Source organism: Silurus aristotelis (genome assembly GCF_946808225.1).
Source record: "Silurus aristotelis genome assembly, chromosome: 17".
NCBI lineage: Eukaryota > Metazoa > Chordata > Actinopteri > Siluriformes > Siluridae > Silurus > Silurus aristotelis.
Genome location: NC_139590.1, coordinates 7,468,431 through 7,479,450, shown reverse-complemented (window position 1 = coordinate 7,479,450; position 11,020 = coordinate 7,468,431).

The window sequence follows — 11,020 nt, the reverse complement described above, 5'->3', positions numbered from 1 at the left end:
CAAAAAAAGAGCAAAAAATTTATTGTTTATTAAAATATTTATTTGATATGGATTTACAATGGCACATGAAAGCTGATTTTGTTTCCATCCATTTCCATCTCACTAGAAGTAATTTCTTATATTATTATATTATTATAACATAATTACTGTCAAGGGGTTAGCAAAGGTTAGGGGCCCAAAGGTACATAATTTCTTTTGTATTTTCATCTTGATAGCATTTAACCAATGTGAACAACTCCTTGAAAGTGTAAAACATGGTGTTGTTATGAGTAATACTTGTTGCATACTTGACCAAAGGAAACCAAAATACAGCAGTACTTAATGTAAAATGAATTTCACCATGATTACCACTGACTATTTCCTGAGGAAAACACAAACCACTTATGTTATATTAAAATCATTGTTACTCATTTATTACCTGTACATTTTTACTTTTATAATATGTATTTATTATGATAACTATAGTAACATGACTTGATTCAACAGAGCCGGTCCTGTCACATGCACAAGTAGATGATACACATGCCAGGAGATCCAATTATCTGCTGTCCAGACAGAATTGCATGGTTTTGCATGGAATGGTAGCCATGTTGGTTCGGTATTTCTTTCACCGTGAATAAGTCTCCAACCTTTTTTGCTCCAAAGCTTCAAGCTTCCAGCTCCATGTTTGACTGTATGTGTGAAGCAGTCTGCTAACATCTTCTCCCCTGTTCTCTGCCTTACATAAGTTCTTCTGTTGAAGCCAAAAACGTCACATTTGTACAGTTCTGTCTTCTCCCAGGCATTTAATGTCTAATTCTTTGTGTGCTTTTGTCTGTTACATAATCTTTGCATGTAAACAAAAGACAACATGCATGGGTCTCAAAAACAATAAAAGACTCTGTGTTTTCAAACAGGCGCTGTATAAAATTGCAATTCATATATATTCTCTTTTCTCATTCTATACATTTATTCTACTTTTATATGTTTATTTAAGTTCTTTGTATTTATATGTGTTTTACTTTTTATTTGTACATTATATATACATATATTTTTGTATGCCTTTTATTTATTTATTTATTTATTTATTTATTTATTTATTTATTTATTTATTTATTTGTATTGAAAATGTTTTAAATTTTAAATAGTTTTTTTTTTTGTTTTTTTTTTTTTGCTTTCTTTCCTTCTTTTAAACATGGCTTTAGTAGTCCACAAACATATGTAACTTTATATTCAATATTTTGCTAAATGTTCATGAACATCTGACCATAAGATTTGCATGTTGTATGTGTTTGAATGTCCCATTCTATACTTAGTCCCTATTTGCTGTTATAATAACCTCCATTCTTCTGGGAAGATGTTTCACTAGATTTTGGCATGTGCTTGTGGAGAGATTTGCTTATTTAGCTTAAGGGTGTTAGTAAAGTCAGGCACTATTAGGGTGAGGAGGCATTGTTCCTATTCATCCCAAAGATGTTCAATAGGGTTGAGGGCAGAACTCATTTGGAGTGTTTATGTGGTGATTAATGCTCATTCAGCCACAATGGCGTTAGTAAAGATCAAGATCTTTCTCTCCAACCCATGTAAACTATATCTTTATAAAGATGGCTTTGTGCACAGGGGCATTGTCATGTTGGAACAGGTTTAGGTTTCCTAGTTCAAGTGAAGGGATCACTTTATTCTGCTACATCCAAAGACACCTTATACAATCATGTGCCTCCAACTTTGTTGTACCAGTTTGGGGAAGAACCACAAGTCAAGTGTCCAAACCCCAATATACTAATTATTTCCCTGTCTTGACACTTTTCACTAAATTTATAGTTTCTTTCGGCTTCTCCCGTTAGGGGTCGCCACAGCGGATCCTCCGCACGTTTGATTTGGCATATGTTTTACGCTGGATGCCCTTCCTAACGCAACCCTCCCCAATTTATCCGGGCTTGGGACCGGCACTGAGAGTGGCTGGGGATGGTTCCCTGACCGGGAATCGAACCCGGGTCGCAGCGGTGAGAGCGCTGCATCTTAACCACTAGACCACCAGGGGACCTCCCCTATCAGTTATTAAATAAACTATGCAAATTATTTTTAATTATATTTATTTATATATTTGCTCGAAACGTTGTCCATGTACCTCAGCAACAGTTTTAGCAGATGTAGAACCTCCCTTCGTGCTCGCACCAAATTACCTCAAAAAAAGGTCCCTGAGGAGATTCATTATAAAACCTACGACTCAGCAGTAATGCATTTCAACAAAAGTTAACCTGTTGTTGTTTAAAAAAAAATATAACATCTAGCAAACATACCTCACATTACTACTAGCAACACTGAATTTATGACAAACAAGATGCGTGTTAATGAATGTAAATGGACTGAAATGGTTGTGAAATATTTGCCACATTTTATTAACCAGTTTAATCAAAAACAGCAACAATCTGCAAATGACAGATTGCTTGTTTACTCCAAGCTACTTTGAATGACCGGCTTCATGGACAAAGATGAAGCTTAATGCTGGACCTAAAGAGATTGTCAAAGGAAAATCACCATTACCAATGTAATTTGATCCGCCAATTAGTTTAACGAGCTTCCAGGAAACTGACCCTTCATTTTTCGTGAAAATATATCGCAGAGCACTGAAAAAGCCTCCCATGTCAGCTAGTGAAATGGCATTAGTGGGATTGAAGCATGTAAGCAGATGCTAGTGAAACTTTATATGGTAGTATCTGTGGTCACTTTATTTGCAGATTTATTGTCTCTCTTGTTCTCCTGCTATTTTCTCTTTGCAACATAATTACATGACATTAGTGCATTATTAGTGTATCGCTTTCGAAAGATGCCATCCATGAGATAAGAGTGGGAGTAAAATTGTATCTTTTTTTCTTAAACTGGAGTCAGGCTAACCATACATAATTATTGTGCTGCTAAGGAAGTGTGAGTGTGTGTGTGTGTGTGTGTGTGTGTGTGTGTGTGTGTGTGTGTGTGTGTGTGTGTGTGTAAAACTCAGCCGAGTTTAATTGTTACTGAACTAAACTGTTACCAAACCAAATCGGGAAACAACATGTTTGTCAACTGGAAGGTCCTGAAATCTGAGGTGCTGGTCAGTGTTGTAGATAAGTACCTTATTACATCATAAACTTATATTTACTGAAATTCTAATAATATTTTTAATAACTATAATGAAATATGCATTATTACTTGCATATCAAAGTAGTAACATGAAGATAGAAGAGTTTTAAAAGGCACTAGGAATTGAATAGAGTTCTCAAGAGTATTTTATTATAGCTATTCTATTCTTTTCTCTTCGATTTTTCGGTTATGTTCTGGTACCGCTCCAATCTGCATTCTATTCAATAATATTCTATTCTAGAATATTTTATTCTGTTCCAGAATATCCTGCCATTCGCTTGTTTCACTTGCCATTCACTATTCTATTCTATTCTATTCTATTCTATTCTATTCTATTCTATGAAACCTTCCAGTTTTGAGTCAGATCTAGGATTTAAAATCATTACATTATAAAGATTTAGAACCGGGGTGTTCAATGTCCACCCCTAAAACATATAATAACAGCTTTGCTCTTGGAATGTCCAACCATCATGTTACTATATTTTTCTTGTGTCACTGGAAGGTGGCAGCAGACGGAGTTAACACAATAAGTTAAAATGCAAGAACATTTTCCCCCGTTGAGTATACCTACTAATTAATATGCTGAATGGTATTTAGTCAAGGAAGACCTGAAAAACTAATATGCATGGAAAACATTTCAGTTACTCAGTTACAGTGAAGAAAAAAAAAGAGTCCTGAATAAATCATTTGCAAGTACTAAAATTATGTTCAGGTATGTGTTATGTGTGTGTTATATATATATACTGTATATGACTGGGCCTATGAAACTTTCCAGATGTTGGACTCTCCTGCTGTGTTTTTTTTGTGGGTTAAACTAGGCTGTTGTTTTGTGTCGAAGGTGAGGGCTGGTCTGTTTTTGGCTTTGCAGACAAGTGTCTGTGTTTTACATCCAATGTGGGTTGCTCCAGTAAGCCTCTTAAAGAGAGGAAAGCAGCATTGGGGTGATGTGGGAGAACTTTTACGAGGTAACAAGGTGTGCAGCATGCATAAATATATCATGCTGCCTTTGTGTGTATGAGCAAAGTTTTGAAGCCCATGGGTTCTTACTTGTTGGCGCAGGCTATGCATCATGAAAAAATAAGATGAGTGTGAGAAGGTGAGCCCAGACGCAGCACTACAATCACGGATATTCCTAACCGACAGCAGATTTGACATTATAGATGACTTTGTGCCTGGGATTCTGATGTATGAAGTGTTGTGCTCGCGACTAAAAATAAAACGTAAAAAAGGGACCAATTAAAATTCAGACACATATACACAATCTATTTGTCTAGTCTGCATCAGAATTAAGGTCACAGACTCCAATTTGCTCCCGTTTTTGTCCTTGTTTAGTCTTTCTGTTCAGGAGGTTTCATTAACAATGTATTTAAGGAAATTTTATGTATTTAATGTGTGTGCAGGTTTGAAATTTAAATAGTTTTTATTTATTGGACACACACACACACACACACACACACACACACACACACACACACACACACACACACACACACACACACACACATATCTTACTACCTCTGCCTGGACCATCTAGAGATCAAATTAATAATTATTATGATTATTAACACTAACCTTAAATTCTTCACCTAAAAGGAAACCTTTTTGTTTCTTCTGTCATTTTTTTTGGTGGAAAGGCAATTTTTTTCTGGTTGGGGACATTTGTCTGGTCTCCAATCTGTTATAAAAACCTGCCCACATGCACACACCTAACAGAGACTGAGCTGGTTATACAGAACATGTGAAAAATGAGTGTGACCTGAAATGCACTGTTCTGTTGCTTACTTTAGTTTCCCCTAAAATAGTTTTACTCTTCATTGTCTGTCTCTTTATCAGCTACATTCTTCTTGTCATGACAACCTAATTTATTCAAATACAGTACAAAAAAAAAAACAATCCCTCATTGACAATAAGGAAATAAATTTGCGGAAAGTATAAAACATGAAACTGTCGGCAAGGACAATAATTGAGCACTTTCTGAATGGAGAAAGGGGATCTGTCTGTGTAGCAGAAACCATTTTTAATTTACAGCCTTCACACTTCTCTCTGAGGAACTAAATGTCTTTAGTTAATAGAGCTAAGAGACTAAAATGTTACAGCTAAAAAAAAAACCCATCTTTTGTTCATTCTCTTTCTCTTGCTGCACCTGAGAAGCGTTCACCTCTGGGATTTGGCAGTAATTTTTCTGCCTCTGGATTACACTTAGCTCATCTTTAAGGCTCCAAGAGCAAAAAGATCAGGGATGGAACTGTAAACCCATTTTGAACAAAGATATGCAACACTATTACACAAAAAAAAAATGCTGAAAAGTGTCTAATCTTATCTCATAGCCAGCTAACCGTCATTATAAATGCTCACGGTGGGAACTGAACAAAATTTCTCTCAATTTGAAGTAAAGCAAAGCATGTGCCTGTCTTTAACTACTACTTTAGCTTAAAACTCAGTGTCCTGAAAGCCTCCAGAGGGAACAATGTGTGTCAGCACCATGTCACTTGTGCCTTCGTCACTGGATGTTTGTAGGCATCCAATTTTCAGGCTGGTTTGCAACAATTCTGGTCTTTTGGAATTTGTTAATAAGCTTGGAAACTGTGTGTGTGTGTGTGTGTGTGTGTGTGTGTGTGTGTGTGTGTGTGTGTGTGTGTGTGTGTGTGTGTGTGTGTGTGTGTGTGTGTGTGTGTCTGAAGTGCTTATCATGTTTCCTGTAAAAGTCTATCTTCTCAATTAACCTATGAGAATGATGATTTCAGCACGTTCTTCTTTAGTCACAGGCATTTGTAAAGGCTAACAGGAAAATATATAAACTATTTTGACAAAAGTTTGTGGACACATGACCATAAGATTTGTATATGCTTTTGAACATCTAAGTCCACACTTCTGGGAAGATGTTCCACTACATTTTTGAATGTGGCTGTAGCGTTAGTAAAGTCGGGTACTGATGTATGAGGATGGGTTGCTCATTGGGGATAAATACACAAATTTAAATATAAGTGAATATTGTTCTATTATTCTTACTTTCTGTAAAGCTGCTTTGAGTCAAAGTCCACTGTTAAAAGCTCTACTCAAAGATGTTAGAGTTGATGTCTATAGCTGGGCACTCAAGATCTTCCACTCCAACCCATGCTGGAACAGGTTTGGGTCTCTGTCAGGCGGAAGAACGTGCTGGAAACCGAAGTGCAAATCAGGAAGGTTTTTAATGAACAACAAAGTGCAAATGGCAGAAAACAGCAAACCAACCAGCAACTCCAGGTTTGACTAAACCTGGTGAATGCTATGAAGAGAGAGAGTTCATAGAACTTAAACAGAGTCCCGCAAACAATTGTAAACCAAACCAGAAACGTAATGTCTGTAGCTTGGGTAGTCTGACAAGGGTAATTAGTCTAAACTGTAGAACGGACAATGAGCTGGTGGGGGAACGGAGGTTATATAGGGTGGTGGTTAATGAGTGCCAGGTGCAGGTGGTTAGTAGGTAGGAGAGCTGCATGGAGTGATAGGTGGGTTTGGTGAAGGTGTGGCTGGTGGATCCCTGGCAGTCTCCTGATTCAAAGTAATTGAAAATTTTATTTACCACCTTTGTGGTAACAGTGTGGCAAAAAAAACACATATGGCTTGAAAAGTCAGGCGTCCCCTTTAAGTGTACTTTTGTCCATATAGTGCATTTTAAAATCCTAATAATTTTCCACCTTGGTACTCACATTTGTTGGCTGGCTTTGTCAAGTTTTCGTTCTTACCACCCACTAGCACCTTTTTAAGGCTGGTTGGAAACAGACATATATATATATGTGTGTATGGAGGAATAAATGGACATTTGGTTGATGTGCAATTTGCATCAAAGAGGAAAAAAGCATGAAAAGAAAAAAGAAAGAAAGCATGATAACATAATAGCATGACTTCCTGGAGAATTAATAATGCTGCTTGTGTTATACAGATTTGCAGCTTCATAAAGAAGGTTTATATTTAAAAATGTCCAATTTCTTCCATCTGGCAGTGCTAATTTGCTGTATTGAAAATGTATATAGACCTTATATATGTACCATTGTCTTCTGCAAATATTTGGAAATGAACATTTTTGTGCTACCCTGTCAATTATTTTTTTTGAGAGCTGCAGATGATATTTGCACGATTATCACAGCTTCAGACAAAAGATCTAGACACAGGAATAGATTACTGTCACATCTGCATTCAAATGTGCTTTGCTTCTTTGCAGGTCTCTGCTTGATTTAGACTGTCACTCAAGTACTGTAATCTTTATGGTACAGCGATTTGAATAAAAGATTTAAGATGAAGTTCAATCCTTCCACACTTGAATCTATGAGCTGCAAACCGTCTAAACAAATCCAGCGATGAGAACCTGGCCACAGCTTGTGTGGAGTTTCACATGCTCTCCGCAGGCCCGTGCGGATTTTCTCCAAGTTTTCTTGTTGTTCCAAGTTTCTTCCCACTGTCCAAATCATGCAGATGGGCCGTTTGGCTATGCTAAATTGCCTGCCCCTTGGGTGAATATGTTTGTGCATGTGTTTGAATGAGGCATGAGTGTGTGAATGAGTGTGTTGTCCAATCTTGCACTCAGTGTTCTCAGGATAGGCTCCATATTCACCAAGACAAAGTGCTTACTAAAGATGAAAATCACCCTGTGGTTGAAATTTTTTTTCAGCGATATTCTTAATGGTTGTTCTTGGCTGACAGGAGAGAAACCTAGTGTAACCCATCCACCTCAAGGTTTGACGTGTTGTGCATCCCAAGATGCTTTTCTGGTCACCATGTTTGCAAAGAGTGCTTATTAGAGTTACTATAGACATCTGGTCAGCTCAAACTATTTACATTTATAGCATTGGCAGATGCCCTTCTCCAGAGCAACCTACAATTATCTCATTTATACAACTGAGAAGGGTTAAGGGCTTTTCTCAAGGGGCTTTGGACTAACAAATTTCTGATCAAAAGTTCAACATCTTAACCACTACAGCTTCCTATCTGCCCATTCTTCTCAGACCTTTCTCATCAACAAGGTGTTTCATCCGGCAGACCTTCTCTGTTTTGATAAGCAGTGTCCAAAATTAGTTTTTCCTTCTGGCACATCCATGCCACATTTAAAACTTCATTAAAGATCACACTTTTTCCTAATTCTGATGTTTGATGTAAACATTACCTCAAAGCTTTTGATCTGGTGCACGATTGGCCAATTGAACGACAGCTGGAATGCAACAGGTGTCAGGTGTTCCTAATAAAGTGGCTGCTGAGCATATGCGAATTATATGGCATGAGCCACAGAGTCGAAATAAAAGCTCTATGCAAACGACAGCAGGAACTTGAGAACTGTGAGAGCTGCAGCAGGATGTGTGCAGTAAACGTATTGGTGCATTCGAAGCATCGACTGGCATCTTCAGTCATTAAAACCAGACATGATATACTGATATCCACCTGTAAAAGGTCCAAGCTGTCTCGTTTACATTTTTATAATCTGTCCTACTTACATATTATACTCGCAGAACACACACACACACACACACACACACACACACACACACACACACACACACATACACATATATGTGCATCTCCATAACTGAGTCCGATGCATAGCCAACTATATGATACATTAAAGAAACATATGAAGCAGCATACCCATGTGATGAAATATGATTCACCCCTATTAAGATGCAGTCCGATCTGATTTCGATTTGATTCTACACAATGCGATTCAATGCAATACGAAGCAAGGGACAAAATATGATGCTATGCAATTCAATATAGTTCAGATAGTTTGCTTTTATTAAGTTGGTTCACACAGACAGTAAATCATAAATTTACTCAAGTGCCATCTGACTTCTAACTTCTAACATGGCTGTTTCACACACCGTCTTTTGTATTGCAAAAAAATGAAAAATATAACCACTTTTTCTTTTCTGATTCCAGGAAGATGCAGTTCTATCTTTGCCATGTTCATTTATATTCTGTGTGACTCTCAGGACACGCCTCGGTCTCCATAGTGTTATGATACGTCAGTTATGTAGCAGGTGCTAAAAGAATGCGATTAAGAAAAATGTTTGTGAGGAGAAATAAATCTACATACAAAATATTGGTCACTTTTTAAACTAAAAAAAGGATAGCACATCTACTAATTATATAAAAATATGTTCAATGCAAATATGTTAAAAACAATGCATCGCGATACAAATATATATATATATACAGTGAGGAAAATAAGTATTTGAACACCCTGCTATTTTGCAAGTTCTCCCACTTAGAAATCATGGAGGGGTCTGAAATTGTCATCGTAGGTGCATGTCCACTGTGAGAGACATAATCTAAAAAAAAAATCCGGAAATCACAATATATGATTTTTTAACAATTTATTTGTATGATACAGCTGCAAATAAGTATTTGAACACCTGAGAAAGTCATTGTTTATATTTGGTACAGTAGCCTTTGTTTGCAATTACAGAGGTCAAATGTTTCCTGTAGTTTTTCACCAGGTTTGCACACACTGCAGGAGGGATTTTGGCCCACTCCTCCACACAGATCTTCTCTAGATCAGTCAGGTTTCTGGCCTGTCACTGAGAAACACGGAGTTTAAGCTCTCTCCAAGGATTCTCTATTGGGTTTAGGTCTGGAGACTGGCTAGGCCACGCCAGAACCTTGATATGCTTCTTACAGAGCCACTCCTTGGTTATCCTAGCTGAGTGCTTCAGGTCATTGTCATGTTGGAAGACCCAGCCTCGACCCATCTTCAATGCTCTAACTGAGGGAAGGAGGTTGTTCCCCAAAATCTCGCAATTCATGGCCCCGGTCATCCTCTCCTTAATACAGTGCAGTCGCCCTGTCCCATGTGCAGAAAAACACCCCCAAAGCATGATGCTACCACCCCCATGCTTCACAGTAGGGATGGTGTTCTTGGGATGGTATTTATAATTCTTCTTCCTCCAAACACGTTTAGTGGAATTATGACCAAAAAGTTCTATTTTGGTCTCATCTGACCACATGACTTTCTCCCATGACTCCTCTGGATCATCCAAATGGTCATTGGCAAACTTAAGACATGCCTGGACATGTGCTGGTTTAAGCAGGGGAACCTTCCATGCCATGCATGATTTCAAACCATGACGTCTTAGTGTATTACCAACAGTAACCTTGGAAACGGTGGTCCCAGCTCTTTTTAGGTCATTGACTAGCTCCTCCCGTGTAGTTCTAGGCTGAATTCTCACCTTCCTTGGGATTACTGAGACCCCACGAGGTGAGATCTTGCATGGAGCCCCCAGTCCGAGGGAGATTGACCGTCATGTTTAGCTTCTTCCATTTTCTAATGATTGCTCCAACAGTGGACCTTGTTTCACCAAGCTGCTTGGCAATTTCCCCGTAGCCCTTTCCAGCCTTGTGGAGGTGTACAATTTTGTCTCTAGTGTCTTTGGACAGCTCTTTGGTCTTGGCCATGTTAGTAGTTGGATTCTTACTGATTGTATGGGGTGGACAGGTGTCTTTATGCAGCTAACAACCTCAAACAGGTGCATCTAATTTAGGATAATAAATGTAGTGGAGGTGGACATTTTAAAGGCAGACTTTGAGGGTCAGAATTCTAGCTGATAGACAGGTGTTCAAATACTTATTTGAAGCTGTATCATACAAATAAATAGTTTAAAAATCATATATTGTGATTTCTGGATTTTTCTTTTTAGATTATGTCTCTCACAGTGGACATGCACCTACCATGACAATTTTAGACCCCTCCATGATTTCTAAGTGGGAGAACTTGCAAAATAGCAGGGTGTTCAAATACTTATTTTCCTCACTGTATATATATATATATATATATATATATATATATATATATATATATATATATATATATATATATATATATATATGTATGTGTGTGTGTGTGTGTGTGTGTGTGTGTGTGTGTGTGTGTGTGGTGCACTTGAATATAGACAAA